General features: G+C 47.9%; 1 protein-coding gene and 1 long non-coding RNA gene across 9 annotated transcripts in view; one reads left to right on the top strand and one right to left on the bottom strand.

Annotated features, from left to right (window-relative positions):
* Nucleotides 1-1,713: 1,713 nt before the first annotated feature.
* The window catches only part of NOD1 (nucleotide binding oligomerization domain containing 1), a 62,933-nt gene continuing 43,659 nt past the window's right edge, over nucleotides 1,714-20,987 (top strand). For 6 of the 8 annotated variants that reach the window (XR_005369648.1, XR_005369647.1, XM_038557226.1 and 3 more), the window contains exon 1: nucleotides 1,714-1,851. The gene's annotated coding sequence lies outside the window, so the exon portion shown is untranslated. The remainder of the gene's footprint in view (nucleotides 1,852-20,987) is intronic. The other 2 variants (XM_038557227.1, XM_038557225.1) reach the window with 1 other exon arrangement.
* Nucleotides 14,100-16,820, bottom strand: LOC119867309. The gene is made up of 2 exons (XR_005369649.1): nucleotides 16,552-16,820; nucleotides 14,100-14,694 (listed from the first exon to the last, which is right to left on the bottom strand). It is a non-coding gene; the product is annotated as an uncharacterized LOC119867309 (long non-coding RNA).

The following is a 20,987-nucleotide window of genomic DNA, read 5'->3' as shown; positions in this document are numbered from 1 at the left end:
ACATTTTCCAGGTATAGGCCATGGACATCATGGGGGGGGGGGGGAAGGTATTACTCTGCCTACCATAGATGGGTTAAAGAGCAGATTCAAATATTTGCAAAATAATTAATGAATGGAAAGACAGAAATGAAGAGGTTACTCAGAATGGAGCCAAAGAAACAGGATATATAAAATATGAGAGTTTAAAAGTTATGGAACATAAAATTCAGAATCCTAGAAGAAAAGAGAATCTTTCTAATTTTTCTACCAGAGGTTAATATAAGGGTAAATGGAAAGAATTAGTATCTTTATTGTCTTCATTTTGGTGTATCTTATCAATTTTACATTGATAAAGTTTTACTTTTGAGTTTGAACATACTTTTCTCAGAAGGCAACCTTTGATAGGAACTTATTCTTGAGCATTTGCGGTCACAGACTGAATGCATTTTAGTGTGAACGACACATGATAGAATCAGTATGCCTCATGTAGACTTTCCCCGTTTAAAAGGTTTATACATATTTTATTGGGGAAATTTATTGAAAATGTATTTGGTTGGGGGAAATCACGGATTCACGTAAACGGTGTAAGATGTGCAGCCAAGAACAGATTTAAGAACAGGAAGAAAAGCTTAGATTTTTAAAAGTATAAATCGAAGTAAATGCTCTGTTGCAACAAGTCTGATTACTTTGACAAGCTTTTCCTCCTGGCACACGGGTTCCATTTTAACAAGAGTTTCACCGACTTCGACTCTGGTTGCAGGATCTGGGATGGTACTTTTATTTTTTAAATTTATTTTTAAAATTTTTAAAGATTTTATTTATCTATTCAGGAGAGACAGACAGAGGGGGCAGAGACCCAGGCGGAGGGACAAGCAGGCCCCTCGCAGGGAGCCCGACGCGGGACTCGATCCCGGGACCCCGGCGTCCGGACCCGAGCCGACGGCCACTCGACCGCTGAGCCACCCGGGTGCCCCCTGGGGGTGCTTTGCAGAGGCCTGGCCCGGGCTCTCGGCCGCCGCGGCCCGCCTGGCGAGGACCGTTCCCGAGCGCGTCGCTCCGAGCGTGCTCTCCCGCGGGCTCAGCCGGCCCCGCGCGCAGCGGCCCTCGCGCCCCCGCCCCTCTCCGCGCCCCGCGTCTCCCCACCTCCCGCCAGCCCGGCCCAAGCGCAGACCCCGCCTCGACCGCCTGGCACCGCCTCCCCCTCCGCAGCGCCAGCTAAGGCGCGTGGGCGCGGCCGCCGGTGCCCTCCCGGCCAGTTCCCGTTCCGGGCCGGGGCCCAGCCGCTCCCGCCCCAAGCCTCCCGCCGCCGCCGCCCGCGCCGCGAGCTCCCCGGGTCAACGCGCTTGGGGGGGGGGTCTCCGCGCTCCGAGGTCTCCGCGCTTGGGGGGGTCTCCGCGCTCCCGGGGGGGTCTCCACGCTCCGGGGGTCTCCGCGCTTGGGGGGGGTTCTCCGCGCTCCCGGTCTTTGCGCTTGGGGGGGGTGTCTCCGCGCTCCGAGGTCTCCGCGCTTGGGGGGTGTCTCTGCGCTCCGAGGTCTCCGCGCTCCCGGGGGGGTCTCCACGCTCTGGGGGTCTCCGCGCTTGGGGGCGGGTCTCCGCGCTCCCGGGTCTCTGCGCTTGGCGGGGGGGGGGGGGGGGTGTTGTCTCCGCGCTCCGAGGTCTCGGCGCTTGGGGGGCGGTCTCCGCGCTCCCAGGGTCTCCGCGCTCCCGGGTCTCCGCGCTTGGGGGGGGGGGTCTCCGCGCTCCCGGGGGGGGTCTCCGCGCTCCGGGGGGGGGTCTCCGCGCCCCGAGGGTCTCCGCGCTCCGGGGGTCTCCGCGCTCCGGGTCTCGCTCTGGGTCTCAGCTGCATCGAGGTCTGCACGGGACGAACCCAAGTAAGTTTCAGCGACGCGCGGTGGTTCGCACCGGGAAGAGGTTTCCCAGGGGCCTGGGCGCCGCGAGCGAGGAGCGCAGAGAGGAGGGGGCGGGTTTGTGGGCGCAGCGCGAAGCTCCCCGGGCAGAGCTCCGGGTGGAACCGGGAGGAGAAATGCAGAAAAAGTTCAGACGGATGAACTTCAGTGTCTGCGGGATCATCGATCCTTGGGGAATCGGGGAATTTTCTAAATCCTCCCGGCAGCTTAGAAGGCCCCGGTCTTACATCAGAGTCCGGGGGAGGGTGGGGGGGACCCAGGCCTCAATTGCGTTTAAATTCCCCAGGTGATGCCCAGGGTTGGGAAGGGAAGGCGGGCGGGCGGGCGGGCCGAGCGCTGCGCGGCCCCGGGGCGGCAGGCCCCGAGGGGAATGGGACTTGCGGGTTCAGAACCTCACCTATTCGTACGGCCTTTGGCACCGCTGTGAAAACTCGGGCTGCCTTATGACCCCCGCTTGGTTCTGCCTTCTGGAAAATGGCTCCATTGTTGCATTTGAAATAAGTTGGGGGAAATCAGTAAACTCGAGGCCTTGACACTTGTGGGTGATCTGCTTTAAGGGTGAGGCCGGCTGTGCTTGCCACAGGGTTGGGTTTGTCCCCCTTGCTAAAAGCCCCCATCCGGCTTAGGCCCTATCCAGCCAAGGGTACCTCGACTGCGAATATCTGAGAGGGGCAGATTTCACAGGAGGGACCCCTCTTCACCCTGGGGGAGACGCTGGGGGCAAGTAGCTACGAACCTAGAAGCAGGGACATTGCACAAGACACAGACTTCTACCACATGTGCAGGGCAGATAAAGAAAAAAAAAAAAAAAAAAAAAGCTGGATTTGAAACAAACAACAGCCAAGAGGTAGAAGAAAGGACTCTCAAAGGTTTTAAGAAGAGTACATTTAATTTTTGTGGGGAAAGAAGTTCAGAGGTTTGGAGTCCCATCAAACCTGGACCCAAATTCAGATTCTCTCACTTCTGTGATATGTGACCATAGATAAGTCACCTGAAAACTGGGACTAGAAATGCTAACTGTCCTGGGCTTAATATAGTTAAATGAGATAACGTGTGCCTGGCAGGGCAGGTGGCACATGGCAGGTGCACTGTGAGTGGTGGTTATTTGTGTCTGACAATTTTCTTAGTACAGACATGATGTGGGGGTGGATGGGGGTTGTCCAAAATTGTCTCCCTCAATACTCCGTAACCCAGCTCTTCTCCTGCCCCTTGAGCCTCTGGGTGCTTTGAGGTCTAGACATTCCGGCCTCCAGTTCCTCCTACCTCCTGCCCCCAGGGCTAGTTGATGGCTCTGGAATATGGCTCACTCTGAATGATGGGAATGCATTTTTTTTTATTTTTTTAAAAGGATTTTTAATTTATTCATTTGAGACAGAGAAAGAGAGAACGCACAAGCAGGGGAGAGAGGCAGAGGGAAAAAGGAGAAGCAGACTCCCAGCTGAGCCGGGAGCCAGACACAGGGCTCTATCCCAGGACCCCTAGATCATGACCTGAGCTGAAGGCAGATGTGTAACTATCTGAGCCACGCAAGTGCCCTGGGGAATGAATTTCTTGATAAAAGAAAGCAGTCCTTAATCTTGAGACATCTCCACCCCACTGCCACATATATAAAAAATGGGCTTCCAAGAAAACTGGGCTGTTTATAGGGTCTCAGGATTGATGTGGGCACACACATGTGGCTCTCCTGTTGGCAGCGTCCCCACACAACACCTGGGCTGCTCCTGTTTTGCCTCTGACTCTTGGCCTAGGGACAATGAACCGTTCTTCAATGACCAAGAACAGTCAGGAATTTGAGGAAGGGGGATTCAGATCCTACAATTGTCATGCCAACATCCCAGATGAACCTGTCACCCAGAAACCTGTTGTGTTTGTCAGTGACGATCTGGATCACTTACAGTAACAGCAACACTGTTTAGATATTAGTAACATAAACAGTGATGTCATGTAAAAAAGAAGATCAGTGTTTTATGGTATATGTGCAATCACTGATTTTTACTTACACGAGGATATCAAATTCTTCTTCTTTTTTTTTTTTTTTCAAATTCTTCTTTTTATCTGAAGAGAAGAGTTCAATATTTCTTCAAAACCTGAGACCTAAACCTAGGGTTTGAGGTTTAAGTTACTGGTTTATTTTACCATTCTCTTTTTGGGGAGGATTTTAGGCAAGATGAAATTAGAGAAGCTAAAATTTGTACTTGTGCTGAATTTTTGTCATGCAGAAGCTGTAGATATTTTGCATGTTTCTGGAAGTCCTGTTTTCTTTTATTGTCCGGGCAAAGTCAGTTGTGTGCCACACAAAGGGCCTCCTTTCATCCATCCACAAGTCTGAACTTGTTCGGAGGAAAAGCCTTTGGTGCATCAAATGCTCATTGAGGGCAAGCATTTTTTCCAAACTTGCCTTTTATATAAGAAGTGAGTAGACACTGCCATTCAATTGATTTATGGTTTTTTTTTTAAAGATTTATTTACTCATGAGAGACTCAGAGAGAGGCAGAGACATAGGCAAAGGGGGAAGCAGGCTCCCCGCAGGGAGCCTGATATGGGACTTGATCCCGGGACTCCAGGATCACACCCTGAGCCAAAGGCAGATGCTCGGGGCACCTGGGTGGCTCAGTGGTGCCACTTAGGACTTTGGCTGAGTAGTCCTTTTCCTCTAAATTATAGAAAACTATAGGGATCCCTGGGTGGCGCAGCGGTTTGACGCCTGCCTTTGGCCCAGGGCGCGATCCTGGAGACCCGGGATCGAATCCCACGTCGGGCTCCCGGTGCATGGAGCCTGCTTCTCCCTCTGCCTGTGTCTCTGCCTCTCTCTCTCTCTCTCTGTGTGACTATCATAAATAAATAAAAATAAAAAAAAAAGAAAACTATAGTTTAAAGGACTGATAAATAGGTCCTAAATTATCATAAGGGCCCAGGGAATTGCAAAGTGAGCACCAGATTAAGCACCAGGTTTTAGTAGGTATTTTATTTTATTTTGTTTTGTTTTTTATTTATTTTTTTGTAGGCTCCATGCCCATTGTGGAGCCCAGCATGGGGCTTGAACTCACAACTCCAAGATCAAAGCCTCAGCTGATATCAAGAGTCAGGCCCTTAACCGACTAAGCCACCCAGACATCCCTAGTAGGTTGATATTTTAATAAAACATGAAAACTCACCACATTCTGTTTGTTTCAGGATGTTGGTAGTTGCCCTCTTTCCGTGTCTTCATCACCAGGCAGGGAAGAGGCAGTAAATAGTTGTGAGGATTTGTAGGTATTTTCAGAGCCACATGCAACCGGGTAGGACAGTCGTGCATTGCTAGGGAAAATCCTTCCATGGCAAGAGCTGTGAGCAGATGATGATTTACTTGAAAAAATATTTGTGCTGTTCTAATTTTGAAAAAATCAAAGTCTCATGACTAAGAACTTTCTGTGTGCATCCCCCAGTTGCTACCTATGACCCCAAACTAAACCTTCTAGAAGGAACTTGGTGGAAAGGTAGGCTTTTCTTTGGGGATACCCTTACTTCATATAGTTCATGACAGTGGGCTCTTTCTTTGGGATGGAGGCACTCAGGGACCCACCCCATTTATCAAGGGAGTGTTTTACTTTTAATATGAATTCAGGCATGTGAACGGTTTTGAGTTGAGGTAGGAGATCAGTAACAAATACAGACAGGCAGGACGAAAATGGAGGAGACTATAGTTTTGGGGTCAGAACTGAGCTCAGGCCCCTGCTTGGTTCCTTAACTGTGTGACCTCAGCCAAGATACTTAACCTCTCGGACCCTGCGTCCTCCTTTGTCAAATACTTAAAAGCATTCTTCTTTACAGAGCGGTTTTGAGTATTTGGTGAGGTAATTGATGGAAAGTGCTTAGCACACCCCCTGGCTTTCAGGAAATGGTAATTGCTCCGATGCTGCTGCTGAAGATTGCTTGGGTTGGAGTGCTGGTCTCGCCCTCTCCCAGCTGTGTGGCTTTGGATAAGGTGTCTGACACTCATGAGCCTCAGTGTTTATATCTGTAAAATGGGGATAACTCTACCTACCTATGTGGAAGGATTGATTTGAGGCCTGATGAGATGATGATGCATCTGATCGGTGGACCCTAAATAAAAGCAAACAGGTACATCGATTTACTTTGCACAGCCCTGAGCCAATAGCCCTCTGCGCTAGTTATCATTTCCCCCATTTTACAGATGAGATGACTAAGGCTTAGTGAGATGAAATAACTAGCTCGAAGGCAACAGAGAGTCAATGCTGCACCCAGGATTTGCAGCAGACCCCACTGAACCAGAGCTCCAGGAGCACCCCTCCCTCTGCTCACCTCCTCCTTGTTTCCACACCCGCCTTCTGTAATTGGCCGGCAGATGTGATTATGCTCTTGGAAGGGCTCTGTTTCTGGACGCAGGGCCCCAGCTTCCAAACAACTGTCTGGTTATGAAGTGAAAGTAAGACTCCTCCCCCACCCCAGATTTGCAGCTTTTAGATCTCGACTGTGGCTTCCACTGGCTGAACTAGTGGGTGGTGATGGGTGTGGTGGGGTTGGGGGAGCCCTGATACTCACATTGATGACTGTTACCAGAATGGGTTATGATGTTTATTTTGAGAAAAACGTCATCTCGGTGCACTGAGATTGCGAGCCTGGGTGTAATAAAACCTACCTTCCCCCGGACAGGTGTGTATGATACCTGGGGAGACAGAAACCAGGCCTGGAAGTTCCAGATGTGGTTCAGGCAAGAGGACACAAGAACATTCCCCTCCCACCCCAAAGTTCCAGGCCTGTTCCAAGTAGCTTGCCTTTTTTTTTTTTTTTTTTTAATTTCCTACTCATCTTCTCTCTTCTGGACACCTCAGCAGCTTTTGCCTCTTTGGAGGATCTGGCAATCTCCCGAGAGGCCTGAGCCAGTGAAACTTGGGCCCAGATAAGCAAATTCTCCACTGAGTGAACTGTGGATGCTCTCGCCTTTCAGATAATGAGGTGGCAATTGTTTTTCTGGCTTTCCCCTGGGTGTGAAGCGCTCTGCTGGCTCCCCAGCCTGGTGTTGAGGGCTGTTAGGAAGCTATTTGTAGCTCCCCGTTCCTCCTGGCTCACTGGGGCTTCGGTTCTTCAGCGTATTTATTCAACAAGTATTATCAGAAGACCTGGCTAGTGCCAGCCTATTAAAATATTTGGGATCTGGGAATAAATGAAACAGTCTCAGCACCTGGCCAGATGGAGTTTGCAGGCTACCGGAGGAGGAAGGGATGTACCGCACAAATACATAGTTCTGTGCTAAGTGTTGCAAGGGAAAACGGTAGGATGTCATGAGATCAATCGAGTACCAGAGCTGTACTAGGATTAGGGAAGACTGGGGTATGCCTTTCCAAGAATGAGCCTTTTCAGCTAGGACTTGGGACGAAAAAGACCCAGAGCCTGCCAGACACAGGGAACAGCAGGTTGAAGGCTCAGAGGCGGGAATGAGCCGGCTGTGTGGGGGAACGTGCAGAGAGAGCTGAAGAATGAACCAAACTCAGGCCAAGCAGAGCCTCCTGGGCTGGAAAAGATTTGCAATTTTATTCTAAAAGGCAATGGCGGGGTGGGGGGGGGGGCGGTGCTTGGGTGGCTCATTCGGTTAAGTGTCTGCCTTCGGCTTGGGTCATGATCCCTGGGTCCTGAGATCGAGCCCTGTGTCAGGCTCCATGATCAGTGGGGAGTCTGCTTCTCCTCTGCCCCTCATTCTGATCATTCTCTCTCAAATAAGTAAATAAAACAACAACAAAAAGGTATTGGGAGGCCTTGAGGAGATCCTCCCTCCCCCACCTGTTAGTAATCTACAAAAAAAAAAAAGTAATTAACAGTTCCTATTTGTTAAGCTTTATTTTTTTTTAATTTTTATTTATTTATGATAGTCACACAGAGAGAGAGAGAGAGAGAGAGGCAGAGACACAGGCAGAGGGAGAAGCAAGCTCCATGCACCGAGAGCCCGACATGGGATTCGATCCCGGGTCTCCAGGATCGCGCCCTGGGTCGAAGGCAGGCGCCAAACCGCTGCGCCACCCAGGGATCCCTTTGTTAAGCTTTATAAACCTTATTGTGTGAGACAATTCTGAAGGCAGAAATTATCGTCAATTTCTAGATGAACCAACTGAAGCTCAGAATAAAGTAAAAGCTGGCAGGACCAGGAATCCGAGCACCGGCTCTGTGGTTCTGTGGGGCAGATGTGTAAATGCGTGTGGGCCTCCTAGGCACGAGCATCCTTCAGCAGGAGCCTCAGTGGATGGATGTGGGTGGATTCCAGTACCTTCCTGGCTCCTTGGAAACAGGAACAAAAGGCCCCGAAGCGCAGAGGCAGGTTGGAAGTGTGGGTGTCAGAGCATCAGGGTCTGCAGATATAGCTGCTGGGAATCCCGTCCCCCCGCCCCTGCCACCCCGGCCAAGGGAAGGGGCATCGGACAGTTCTTCATGCTAGTCTGCTCTCCCTGTGGCTCTTCCCCAAAAGCCCTGAAAGATGTGCTTTCTCCACACTGTTCATCACCTGGGGAGTGCATACACTTAAAAGACACAGGGTTTTGGGAAAAAAAAGTCTTTTTTAGAGCTTTCAGGTCACAGAAAAAGCCTCCTAATCATATAAGAGGCTGAGACCTCACCACGGCATGCCGGCTTGCTTTGGGGGCAGGGGCTGGAGGACCGGATCCGTACTGCCCCCTTTCTCCGTACTCCTGTGATGAGGTCACAGAATGAGAGGCCATGCAGGTCATGTGTATTTGGGCCGGTGGGTGGGCCTGTTCCCTCAGGTAGGACGCACTGGGTGAGAACTCTGGAGGGCTCAGGCCCAGAGTGTTGCTGCCTCTTGGGGTACTTTGCATCCTCTTAACCCCTCAGCACCCTTCAGGGCCACCCTAGTACATCCCAGATACCCCGTGGCCAAGCTCCGGGGTAGATTTGTGTCTCAGGCGGTTCTGACTTGTGGCTGCATCAAGTGGGGTGAATAAAAGTCTCCAGCTAAGTGTTTTGGCAAGCAATCAGCAGTGTTTATTTACTCAAGGCCAAGTTTCAACTTCAGCCTCTTGAGGTGACTAATATATTCTGTTCCTATGGAGTGCCTTTCCTTTGAGAAGCCCCAGACACTTTCTCTGCTGGTTCTAAATGTCATCTCCAGATGTCGTGGGGCTTCTGGATCTGACGCTTCTGGAGCACTTTCTTCCCTGAGTACATAAATCCACTTACCAAGTTCCAGATCTGGGTCTCCTATTCAGGCCTCTGTTGTCTTCTGTTTTGAGATATTTCTATTCGCTGGCCCCTCAGAGATGAATAGCAAGCAGGGTGTTTTTGGAACTTTGTTTTTCAAAGCCTGGATAACACCAGAAAAATGTCTGGCAACAATTAATTGCACATCAGTCTCATAAGGCCTCCTGGCAGGCATTGTCACAAAGCATAAGTGATTTTGTGCCGAGAGCGTATATAGACAGTGCCCTGGAAGGCATGAGTTCTGGTTGAACTTTTTAAGACAGCAGCTAATACAAATGCCTTTGAGCAGTAGAAAGTACTGGTGCCTGCAAATCTGACTGTACCCACTAATAAACTTATTAGCAAGTGAGTGTGTGAACTCTGGGATTAACGTTCAATGCACGTTAATGAAGCACCTGCTATAAAAGTGCATGTGCCAGATTCATTCATTCAGCAGTTTTTTAGCTGCGTCCTCTATCTAGAGATACGGTGACTAACCCGAGAGACCCCATGCCCCGCAGTCAAATGCTGGGCCTCCAGGATGGGCCAGACTGAAGTCCTAGCCCAGTCTCCCTTCTTGACCAGGATAAGTCAAGACCAGTGCTGTTCTAAACACTGTGTGTATATTCACTCAGTGAACCCTCAGCAGCCTTAGGAGCTAGGTTCTGTTCTTATCTACATTTTAACACCAAAGCGCAGGGGGAGGCATGATGTCATTTGTCCTAATCGCACAGTTAGTGATTGGAATCAGGTAAGCTGGTTTCAGAGTGTCGGCCGTTCATTGCCACTGTCAATGTGAAGGGAGAAGTCAGGAAAGAAAAAGCTGAAGTTCCCCATCCTCTGTGAGAAATGGGAATAAAGTACTGAGGGAGTTCCCGGTGGGGAGAGAGGGGTGGAGCCCAGGAACAGGGTGAGGGGGTCCCACCTCCCCCATTCCAACAGGCTCAGCCCCTGCTGGGTGGGGAGATGTGGTCCTGCCACACAAGCAGGTATTTTAAATACGAAAGAAGCATTTGCCTGGGTGCTGGGAGACCTGGGTTCTGGTTCTGTTTGATCCACTTGGCCCAGGGCCTCAGTTTCCTCACCTCTAAAATGAGGGCATTGAACAACATTCTGTTCCACTCTGGAAGTCCATGGTTCCAGCAGAGAAGGGAAGGGCTGGCTCTGCATGCATTCTATGCAGAGTTTCTTTTCTTTTTTAAAAGTTTTTATTTATTATTCACAGAACACACAGAGGCAGAGACACAGGCAGAGGGAGAAGCAGGCTCCATGCAGGGAGCCCAGTGTGGGACTTGATCCCAGGACCCCAAGACCATGACCTGAGCCAAAGGCAGACGCTTGACCACTGAGCCACCCAGGTGCCCTCTACCCAGGGTTTCTGGACCAGAAGGCCTGACTCTGAAGGATGTGGAGGCAGACATTTGACTTCCCAGAAGGCCCCAGCAGTGTGACGGGACGTCTGCATTCCATCAGTGTCCACCCATCCTGAGTGATGACATCAGCTGGGGCTGCATTCCTTCCTTTGTAGGGAGGGTGGCAGTGTCTGTGTCTGGAGTCCTGTGGCGCTTTCACAAGAAGGGAAGATAGCAAAGAGATAGATGGAAGGGGGAGGGGAGAGGCGGGAGGGAGGAAGGCGAGGGAGATTATGGGAGACTTCTGTATCTGCTTTGAAATGCTGAGGGATTAAGGGCTTTCAGATACTTTAAATGAGTGTTAATGGAGCTCAAAAGCTTCCAATAATAATTGTAGCCTCATCCATCTGCTAAATTTTCTCTAGGGGGAACTGGTAGTTTCCTGGTGTGACAGAGGCATACTGGAGTGAGCTTGTTTTCCAGGATATGAATTTGAAAACAAAATAAGGCAAGTGAATAAAAATGATAACAGGGATGCCTGGGCATATAAGAAGAAACATTGAGGTTTCTCTTTGAGGGGCACCTGGGTGGTTCAGTGGTTGAGCATCTGCCGTGGGCTCAGGGCGTGATCCTGGGGTCCTGGGATCAAGTCCCACATCGGGCTCCCTGCAGGGAGCCTGCTTCTCCCTCTGCCTGTGTCTCGGCCTCTTTCTGTGTCTCTCATGAATAAATAAATAAAATCTTAAAAAAAAAAAAAAAAAAAGAACAACAGGAAACCCATGAAAGAGAGAGAGAGATCAATCTGTGTAGACCCATTAAAGAACGGCGGCTTGTGTTTATGTAATGTCAGAAGCCTGGGAGCATAATTGAGCTAGTGTTTTTTTGTGGATTGTACAGCAGGGAAAGTGGGAGCCAACTTGAGTTGACCCACTGGGTGTATTCTCTGCACAGCTCTGCCCATACTGTGTAGCAAATTGCTGGGCATTCGCTTTCTGTGAGATTGCTGTTGGGATGGGTTAGTCCACCCACTTGCTGTTGGGCGCCGTGAATACCCATTTGGTTCAAGTCAACAAACACAGTATAATTACCTTCATCATTTTAGAACTGGTCTGAGGAGGCTGTGGATCCTATTCACCAAAATGAATCTTATTCAAGAGAAGAGAAATTTCCTTGAGGAGAATGCAGATATGACCCTCACATTCTCTCTCTTTCTCTCTTTCTCTCTCTCTCTCTCTCAAATAAATAAATCTTAAAAACAATGTAAAAGGCTCTAAAGTAACTTTAAATTATACAAGTTTATAATCTTTTTCTGAAATGTTAAAACATTACAAATGAAAGTACTACACGATCCTGGTGCCCCCCTTCCCTGCCCAGAAGTGATCTCTATTCTCACAGAATGTGTCTTCTTCCAGATATTTTCTTTGCATTTATGTTTATAGATGTACGCTTGGAGAAAATATATAGTATTTTGTGTACTCCTAGTCCAGGCGATATAGGGTATAACATTTATGTAACCTGCCCGTATTTCTTCCTGCAACTTGCATTTTTCAAGTGACGCTATGTCTAGAAGATCTTTCTGTGTCAGTACAGATAGCTCTGTCATGTTTTTTTTCTTTAGATTTCTTATTTATTCATGAAAAACACAGAGAGGGGGAGAGAGAGAGAGAGAGAGGCAGAGACACAGGCAGAGGGAGAAGCAGGCCCCATGCAGGGAGCCCGACCTGGGACTCGATCCCCGGTCTCCAGGGTCAGGCCCTGGGCCGAAGGCGGTGCTAAACTGCTGAGCCACCTGGGCTGCCCTGTCACATTCTTTTTCATCACTGAGATGGTTCATACCAGACCATCCTGACTGGCAGTAGTGGTGACAGTGGCCTGGACTAAGGTGCAGTTCTGGCGTGGGGCAGGTAGCTGGGTGAAGGACAGGATGTGGGACCACAGCAAGTAGTCACCTCAGTCCAAATCAAGAGTATGCTTGACCTTCTTGTGTGCCTTTCTTCCTTTTTGATACCTTAGTCTTATTTTTTAATAGAGGACTGTAAGTCAGAGGTAGGCAGAGAATGGTGTTTTATTTTAACTCTTGATCAGTAGGGTCAATTTTATGGTATTGGAAAAAAAATTGTAGTGGCTTATCTTTAACTAAGGGTGGTCCTTTAATGCCATGGGGTTGTGTCCGAAAGGAACTGCTGTCTTGTGAAGGAAGGGTGAGGGCTGTGGTGTGCATCCTGCTCCCCCTCCAGCCAGCTGTCTGGCCTGCGACATCTCACTTCACCCCTCTGGGCCTCAGTTTCCCAACACATGAATGCTTTTCTTGTCCAAAAGCATGGTATCTGTCCTTCTGGCCTAGGTTACAGATAATCCCAAAATCTCAACAGCTCAAACAACAGAGGTGTGTGTCTTGCTCATACCCTGCCCATCACAGTCTGGCAGGAGGCAGTCCTCGCTGCCGTGATTTGTGGGCCTGGGCAGATGGAACAGCCACCTTCTTGCAGGAGCTGGTCCAAGTGCCAGAGGAAGTTGCACGCTGATTTCCGTTGCACTGAGGCAGAAAGCTTCCTACTCGGAGTAATTCCCTCCACTTCTGTTCACATTTCATGAGTGAAAGCAAGTGACCCAGGTGGGTATGGAAGTGTAACCCTTCCTGGTATCTAGGAAGAGAGTCCAAACCATTAGTTTGTTTCTTAAAGATTTTATTTTTAAGTAACCTCTACACCCAACATGGGGCTTAAACTCACAACCCTTAGATCAAGAGCCAAATGCTCTGCCCACTGAGCAGCCAGGTGCCCCACGAGTCCAAAACTATTTAACGGGCCTCCTACTTCTCTCACTGTGTTGTTTTTCAAGGAAGCAGGAGGAAAGTCTGTGAAACTGTCCTATGGTCAATTAAGTCATATCCCATATGCCGATCCTCTCTAGGTATAAAACCATTGACCTTTTTTTTCCCTCCAGCCTCCAAGTTTCCAGAGAGCAGCAACTTGTTGGAGAACTCACATTTCGAGAAATGAACAGAACTTGGCAGCAGGGGGACAGGGGAGGGCGGTGGCAGGTGGCGAAGGGGTCAGGGTAGGTGCAGAGGCGCACAGCCCTGGCCAGATTCCATAGCACCTGGATGCTGGCAAAGCTGGCTTTGGTTTTGCGTGTTTGTTTGGTTTCCAGATTCCAAGTGGACACTTGCCACAGTAGAAATGCTTGTCGAGTGGCCTGGCTCCACAGAGCTCCCTGTTGAAAACACTCTGGGTTGTAATGCTAAGTCAGCATCTGTCCCACTGTTAAAGAACGTTTGAAGGACTAGGCCTCAGATCTGTTAGGAATCTTATCTGGCATTGCAACACCAATTTGTGGAAAGCTGTGTCATTTTTTCTGAAATCCATATCATTCAGGCCCAGGATGAGTGATGATTCCCGGGAAAAGAGTGAAATCCTGAGGCCAGCGTAGCTGATGGGAAATGATTTTTCTTGAGGTTTCTGTTCTTGATCTAGGCTGTGTCAGTTGGGGTGGAAACCAGATCCTGTCTACTCATCCTAGGTGTCGACATTCATAGTTATACTCTGGGCAGGGTGGCCCCTGCACCCCGGCTTTGCTGGATGATTCTGCACAGAGCAAAGCTGCTGCTGAATGAACGAGTTTGCTAGCATCTAACTCACTGTCTCACTCACAGAAAACACTGAGGCCTTCTCTGTTCATAGAGGTTTATTCTAAAACTTATTATATCTGTATAATCTTATTTTTTTAAAAGAATTTTTTAAAAAGATTTTATTTATTTATTCATGAGAGAGACACACACTGAGAGACAGAGATACAGGCAGAGAGAGAAGCAGGCTCCCTGCGTGGAGCCCAATGTGGGACTGGATCCCAGGACCCCGGGATCACACTCTGAGCTGAAGGCAGGTGCTTAACCGCTGAGCCACCCAGATGTCCCTCTTTATAATCTTATTAAAAAGATCCACGGGATAAGGGATGGCACCCCTGGGTGGCTGAGGAGACTGTGTCCTCAGCCTTGGCTGAGCCCTCGTGTGCTGGGTGGGGGTTATTGGGACTCAGTGTGGCTCACGTTCAAACTCCGAAGGGACAGGAGCTCTAAGCCCTCTCCGGGTCACTTGTCCCCAGCAGGACTGATGGAGGCCTGGGGGGAGCTGCCTCATTTCCCATTTGATGTGCTCCCCCACGCTTGGAATCTTTTGTTCTGTGCATCTGTCTGATGGCTAACCTCGTGGACCTCCGTTTTCTGATTTCTAAGTTGGCGTTATCAATTCCTCTGCCGCTTAGGGTTGTCCTAAGAATCGAGTGAGATAATAGAGAAGATTAAATCAGGTGATAATTACTAGTATTTACTCAGTGCCTGGTCTAGGCACTTTGAATATTAACTCAGTCCTTGCAGCAGCACTTTGAGGCAGGGACTGCCCCTGTGATGAAACTGAGGCCCTTGGGGAGCCTGGGCGGCTCAGTGGTTGAGCACCTGCCTTCAGCTCAAGGTGTGATCCCAGGGTCCTGGGATCGAGTCCCGCATGGGGCTCCCCGCAGGGAGCCTGCTTCTCCCTCTGCCTGTGTCTCTGCCTCTGTGTGTGTGTGTCTCTCATGAATAAATAAATAAAATATTAAAAAAAAGAAAGAAAGAAAAAAAGAAACTGAGGTCCAGAGAGGCTGGCTCACTTGCTAATGAGTGGTGGGCCCCTCAGCCTGGCTGGCTCCAGGGACCACACCTGGCCCCTACGTCACTGTAGCTCTCAGAGGGAGTGGAAAGCATTAGCTGGATGCTGGGCCCCTAGTAAAGGGCTTGCTCAGTGGGGCCACCATGCAGCACAGGGTTTGACACCTGGCCTCTGGAGAAGGACGCAGGAGGCTGGCATCCTGGAGTCTTTCCAGTGTCCCTCCCCTACTGGGTCCCCTGTGGCCTTTCCATGGGTCCTATTGCTGGTAGCATGTTGTCCTGCGACTGGCCCCCGCAGATAGGGGCGTCTGGGTTTGCTGCGGTGGTTCGGGCAGGCAGGCCCAGGCTGGGAAGGTGTTACCCCTGGACGTCATCTTTGGTCCTCCAATTTGGCATGTGGAATTTCTCAGTTACGAGGCTTTAAAAGAGCAAAGAGAGGCAGGTAGCTCCTATTTTTTCTTTATGAAATAAAAACCCGGTAAGTAGAGCATCTTTCAGGAACCAGCTTCTGCCGCTCAAGTGAGGGCTTTGGTGGTTACACAGACACACAAGATACTGGGCAAGTTACAGCAGATGTATATAGTGTGATGCAAGCAAGCAAAAGAGCGGTGTAGGCATAACTGCACATAGAGAAAAGCAGAAAGGGAATACTCCAGAATGTTAACAGTGGTGTAGGTGATTTGGCTTTTTCTTTAATTTTCTTTTCCTTTCTTTTTCTCTTTTTACTTTTTGCATTCCCCAAAGTTTCCACAGTGAGCAGCTAAATTGCTTTTATACTTGGGGAAAGTTATTAAAACATAAAAAGGAACATCTGTGGAGATGAATGTCTTTATAAAGTGTTTTTTATCTTAGCATCTCAGTTGCAAAGAATGCGCATTAACTTTCAGGGTCCCTTGGGATAGTAGAGAAGGAAGAAAGCAACAGCACTAGGCAAAATCCCTCTTTAGAAAGTGAAACTGAGTGTGGGGGAAGGGCCTTCCCAAGATCCCAGGACTTGGGGGGGGAGGGGCTGGAGTCCCAGTCACCCTGTCTAGGTGGGGCTCCTTTATTTATTTATTCATGAAAGACACACAGAGGCAGAGACACAGGCAGAGGGAGATGTAGGCTCCATGTGGGGAGCCCGATGTGGGACTGGATCCTGGGACTCCATCCTGAGACTCGATCCCAGGACCCCAGAATCATGCCCTGGGCCAAAGGCAGGCGCTAAACCACTGAGCCACCCAGGGATCCCCAGTGGGGCTCCTTTCTAAGCGGATCCTTTCCCCTATGTGTCCCTGTGACCTCATCTCATGCATCCTGACAGTGGGCCAGCTGCAGGGCCCCGCTAAGCACCCTGCCCACCCACCAACACCCCCCCCCCTCCCGCCCAGGCCTCAACTGCCATCCCCAGACTCCTGGCTCACACGGACCTCCCTTCATCCTGGGGTTCCAAGGTCACCTTGGGGAGAAGTCTTTGCTTTGCTCCCTGCATTCTTCTCTTACCGTGTTTTCCTTGCGTTTGGTGGCCTGCTAGGTTTCTGTTGATGCTTTGCCTCTCTTGTCTGTGAGCCCCCTGAGGGCGGGGGTACATGGCCTTTATGCATGAGGAAGGCAAACGAAAAAATGAATGGGCCTGAGGTCTCAGCTCTCCAGCAGGCCTGCTCACCTCCCCTGTGCTCTTCAGCTGGGAGGGCACCACTGCTGACGGTTTTGCAATAAGGCTGCCTTGTAGTAGCACTCTCTGGAAGGTGTGGCTTCATGCTACTAGAGACCTACTTCCCCTCTGGCTTTTCCTGGCTGCTGCCCAGTAAAGGAGAGGGTGGTGGCAGCCAGAGAGCGTGGGGACCTGCACCGACCATGTGCTTGCTCTCATCTACTGCTTGTTTTAAATAAATTCCTGATCTTAGAGGAGAAGCTCTCAGTTTTGTATTGTGGAGTATGATGTTCTTTGTGGGTTTTTGATATATGGCCTTTATTATGTTGATGTACGGTCCCTCTAAACCCACTTCACTGAGAGAATTTTTGTTTTTGTTTTGAAAGAGAGAGAGAACAGAGTGTGTGTGGGGGGAGGTAGAGGTAGAAGGAGAGAGAGGATCCTAAGCAGATGCAGGGCTCAATCTCACAACCCTGAGATCATGACCTGAGCTGAAATCAAGAGTTGGACATTTCACTCACTGATTGAGCCCCCCAGGCACCCCTGTTTTTCTTTTCTAATGTATGCATGTAAATAAATTTCTATGGCTTCTATAATTGTATTTCACAAATGCTGCTATGTTGTATTTTCATTATTATATGGTTCAAACTATTTTCTATTTCTGTTTCTTCTTTGACCAGTTGGTTTGGGGATTTTCTAGGCATCTTTTTATCTTTGATTTCTAGCTTGATTCCACTATGGTCAGAGAATATACTCTGGATGATTTCAGTTCTTTAAAATGTGTTAAGAATTTGCAGGGCACCTGGGTGGCTCAATCAGTTAAGCGTCTGCCTTCCACGCGGATCATGAGTCCAACGTCCCAGCATTGAGCCAGCCGCATCAGGCTCCCTCTCCTGCTTCTTCTGCCCCTCCGTCTGTTCCTGCTCATTTTCTCTCTCTCAAATAAGTAAAATCTTTTTGAAAATGTGTAAAGAACTTGCTTTAAGTCTGTTTTGACTAATATTACACGTGCACTTAAAATGCTAAGCATTCTGTTGCTGTTGGGTGTGTGCTCTATAGATGTCAGTGAGGAGCCTTGTTACTCTGTTCAGATTCTCCATATTCTGACCGTTTGCTAATTTGTCCTCTTTTTGTTCTTTCAGTTACTCTGAGGCATGTATTAAAGTCCTCCATTGTTTTTTTTTAATTTTTATTTATTTATGATAGTTACAGAGAGAGAGAGAGAGAGAGAGAGAGAGAGGCAGAGACACAGGCAGAGGGAGAAGCAGGCTCCATGCACCGGGAGCCCGACGTGGGATTCGATCTCGGGTCTCCAGGATCAAGCCCTGGGCCAAAGGCAGGCGCCAAACCGCTGCACCACCCGGGGATCCCCTAAAGTCCTCCATTGTGACTGTAGATTTGTCTAGTTCTTTTATGACTGTCAATTTTTGCTTTATTATTTTGAAAATGTTGCTAGGCGCATAAAAATTAACACATTTGTATCATCTTTTAGAATTGATCATTTTATCATTACGAAATGCTTTTCTATCTCCAGTAACTTTTCTTCCCTTAAATTCTGTAATCTGACTATAGTCGCCCCAGCTTTTTTTTTTTGATAAGGGTGTATCTCCTTTCTTTTCCTGTTTGAGGAAATGAATGAATGGAACTCCATTTTATTTAAGATGTGTTTCTTTAAGCAGCATGTAGTTTTTTTCTATCAAGTCCGACAAACTGTTTTATAATTAGTGTATTTAGCAATTTACATGTAATGGAATTACTAATACATTTGGATTTATATCTGCTGTCTGGTTTCTATTTGTCTTGGCTGTTCTTTCACCTTTGAATCTCCCTGTCTTCTTTTAGAATTAAGTGTATTTATTATTCCATTTCTTCCTTCTATTGTCTACATTTTAGTGAGAGTCTTAAAGATAATAATCTGAATCTTTAAATTATTACTGTCTAAAAGTAATACTAGGGCAACCAGCTGGCTCAGTCACTGGAGCGTATGGCTCTTAATTTCGGGGTCATGGGTTCAAGTCCCATGTTGGGCATACTTAAAAAAACAAACAGAATAAAACAAAGTCACAGTCTTGCCTAGTACCTGAAAGTGCTTTGACTTTAGAACACTTTAATTACATTTATTCCCCTCCACCTTTTGTGTTATTGCTATTATACATGTTAACTCTATGTATATTTTAGACTCCACAAGATGTTAATATTGTTTTGTTCAGTCAATACACATTTCTATTTACTCACGTAAAACTTTACATTCCTCTCATTTTGTTTTTGTCTTGGGATCATTTTTCTTCTACCTGAGAAACTCTTTAGTATTTATTTTAAAATATTGCAGCTAGGCTGACAATAAAATCTCTCAGTTTTTATTACCTGGAAATGTATCTTGCCTTTAAAAAATCACCTTCATTGTTGATATAATTTCATACAATAACATTCACAGATTATAAGTGTACAGATTGATGACTTTTGAAAATGCATGTGTGTATACGTATATGTGTGTGTGTATAGGTATGGTATATAATAGACTCTTAAACAACACTGGTGACTTGTTGTTGGCCTCTGTGAGAGTCAGAAACTACTATATCACAGCTAGAAGCAGATGAAATCTGTTTAAAAAAACAAAATTGTCAGAACCTCTGAATCTTTCCAGAAAGCAAATTTCTAGAATGGGAAGTTACTAAATTGAACTTTTCACAGGCTCTTGATAGATACATACTGTTAAATGGGTTCCCAGATGGTCTCCACCAGGATGCATCCCTACCCATGGCGGACGGAAGTCTCTGTCTCATGATACTATCAATAGCATTTTTGACAAAAATGCCTTGACAAAAAATAGTTCTTATTTTTAATCTTTTCGAGCGTGAAAAGCTGTAAATCTGTTATCGACAGTTGAAAGGAATTGTACACCAACTATAAAACCAGTGGGTCCCCTACTTATTTCCTTTCTGAGTTCACAAAACTGTCAGTGATCTCACCTTTTTAACTACCTGCCTCACTGACTTTCTGAGAAACTAACCTGAAGAGCCAATTCAGAGTCATTCCTGGCCTCAGTATTTTAGATGGAGGGGGGACAGGGCAGGAGCTCCAATGCCCTTCTACCATGGGTAGTGGTAGCCACAGTGGTGGCTGCTCTAGAGCTACACCATTCAGCACAGTAGCCACTGGCCACCGTCGCTGTTGAGCACTTGATGTGTGGCTGGCCCAAATTGAGAAGTGCTGTAAGTGTAAAGTGCACACTGGAATTCAGAGCCTTAGTATGAAAAAAAATGAATGTAAGATGTTTCATTAATTCTATATTGAAATAAGAAATTTAATATATTGGGTTAAACAGAACATTATGAAAATTAATTTCTTTTTACTTTGTGGCTACTAGAAAATCTTAGATTACACATTATATTTTATTTCTATTCAACATAGAGAGTTTCTCTCTTCTGTCTCTATTTCTGTTTTCCTTTGATTGCCTGCCCTCCCCCAGTACTTGCTTTGTTTTCTTCAGAGAAGCTTCCCTGCGCCTTTTATGGAGACTCTACAGACTTTATATTTAGTTCAGAAGTTCAAATTGCAAGATGGGACCTGGGCACAGATCTCTGTAAGTAGCCTAAGGTGGTGGATTGATGCTGGGATTCTGTTACCTGGGGACTAAACGTCTGTGAGGGCAGATTACAAACCCAGGAAGAAGAGGAGGGGATGGAGGTGCCATCTAACCCCCTCAGCTCCCAAGGGGCTCCCTCCCCATCAACAGGCTCTACCTCAACTTTCTTTGTCTCAAGAGATGGCTTTTGGTGGCAGACCAGCCCACCTCTGACCTTTTCTGCTTCATTTGTCTACTTCATCTTCCTCTTTTGTTCTGTGATGAGTCTTATTTTCTGGCCATCTCCATTGGCTTAATGGTTCTTTTGGTTGTTTGCTGGACTTGCCTCACCAGGATATCTGCCTTCAGTCTTTTCCAATACTATGGCTCCAGGTGAACCCCAGCCACTGGAACAGGTCCAGCTCACCAAACCTGACCCTGATCCAGCCTTGGTCTTCTGTTTGCCTGAACGTGACACCTTGACCATCTTCACTAGGCAGACCCATCTTTTACTGGGTAAAGACCATGATGGATCCCCTGTCAGGCCTAGGAGATCTCTGGCTCTGTTCGGTATTTTGGTAACCAGATGCCCATGATGTGGATTTATCTATGGTGCCCCAGGGTATAGATTTGGTCTTCCCTTGGATCATGTTTACCAGGCAGGTTCAACTTTTTTTGTTTCCTCTTCCACCAGCCATACCTCAAGTTCCCGCTGGATTG

The sequence above is a fragment of the Canis lupus genome, chromosome 14 (genome assembly GCF_011100685.1).
Source record: "Canis lupus familiaris isolate Mischka breed German Shepherd chromosome 14, alternate assembly UU_Cfam_GSD_1.0, whole genome shotgun sequence".
Classification (NCBI taxonomy): Eukaryota; Metazoa; Chordata; class Mammalia; order Carnivora; family Canidae; genus Canis; species Canis lupus.
Note: the sequence above shows the minus strand (reverse complement) of the source record. Positions and strands in the feature narration are given on the sequence as shown.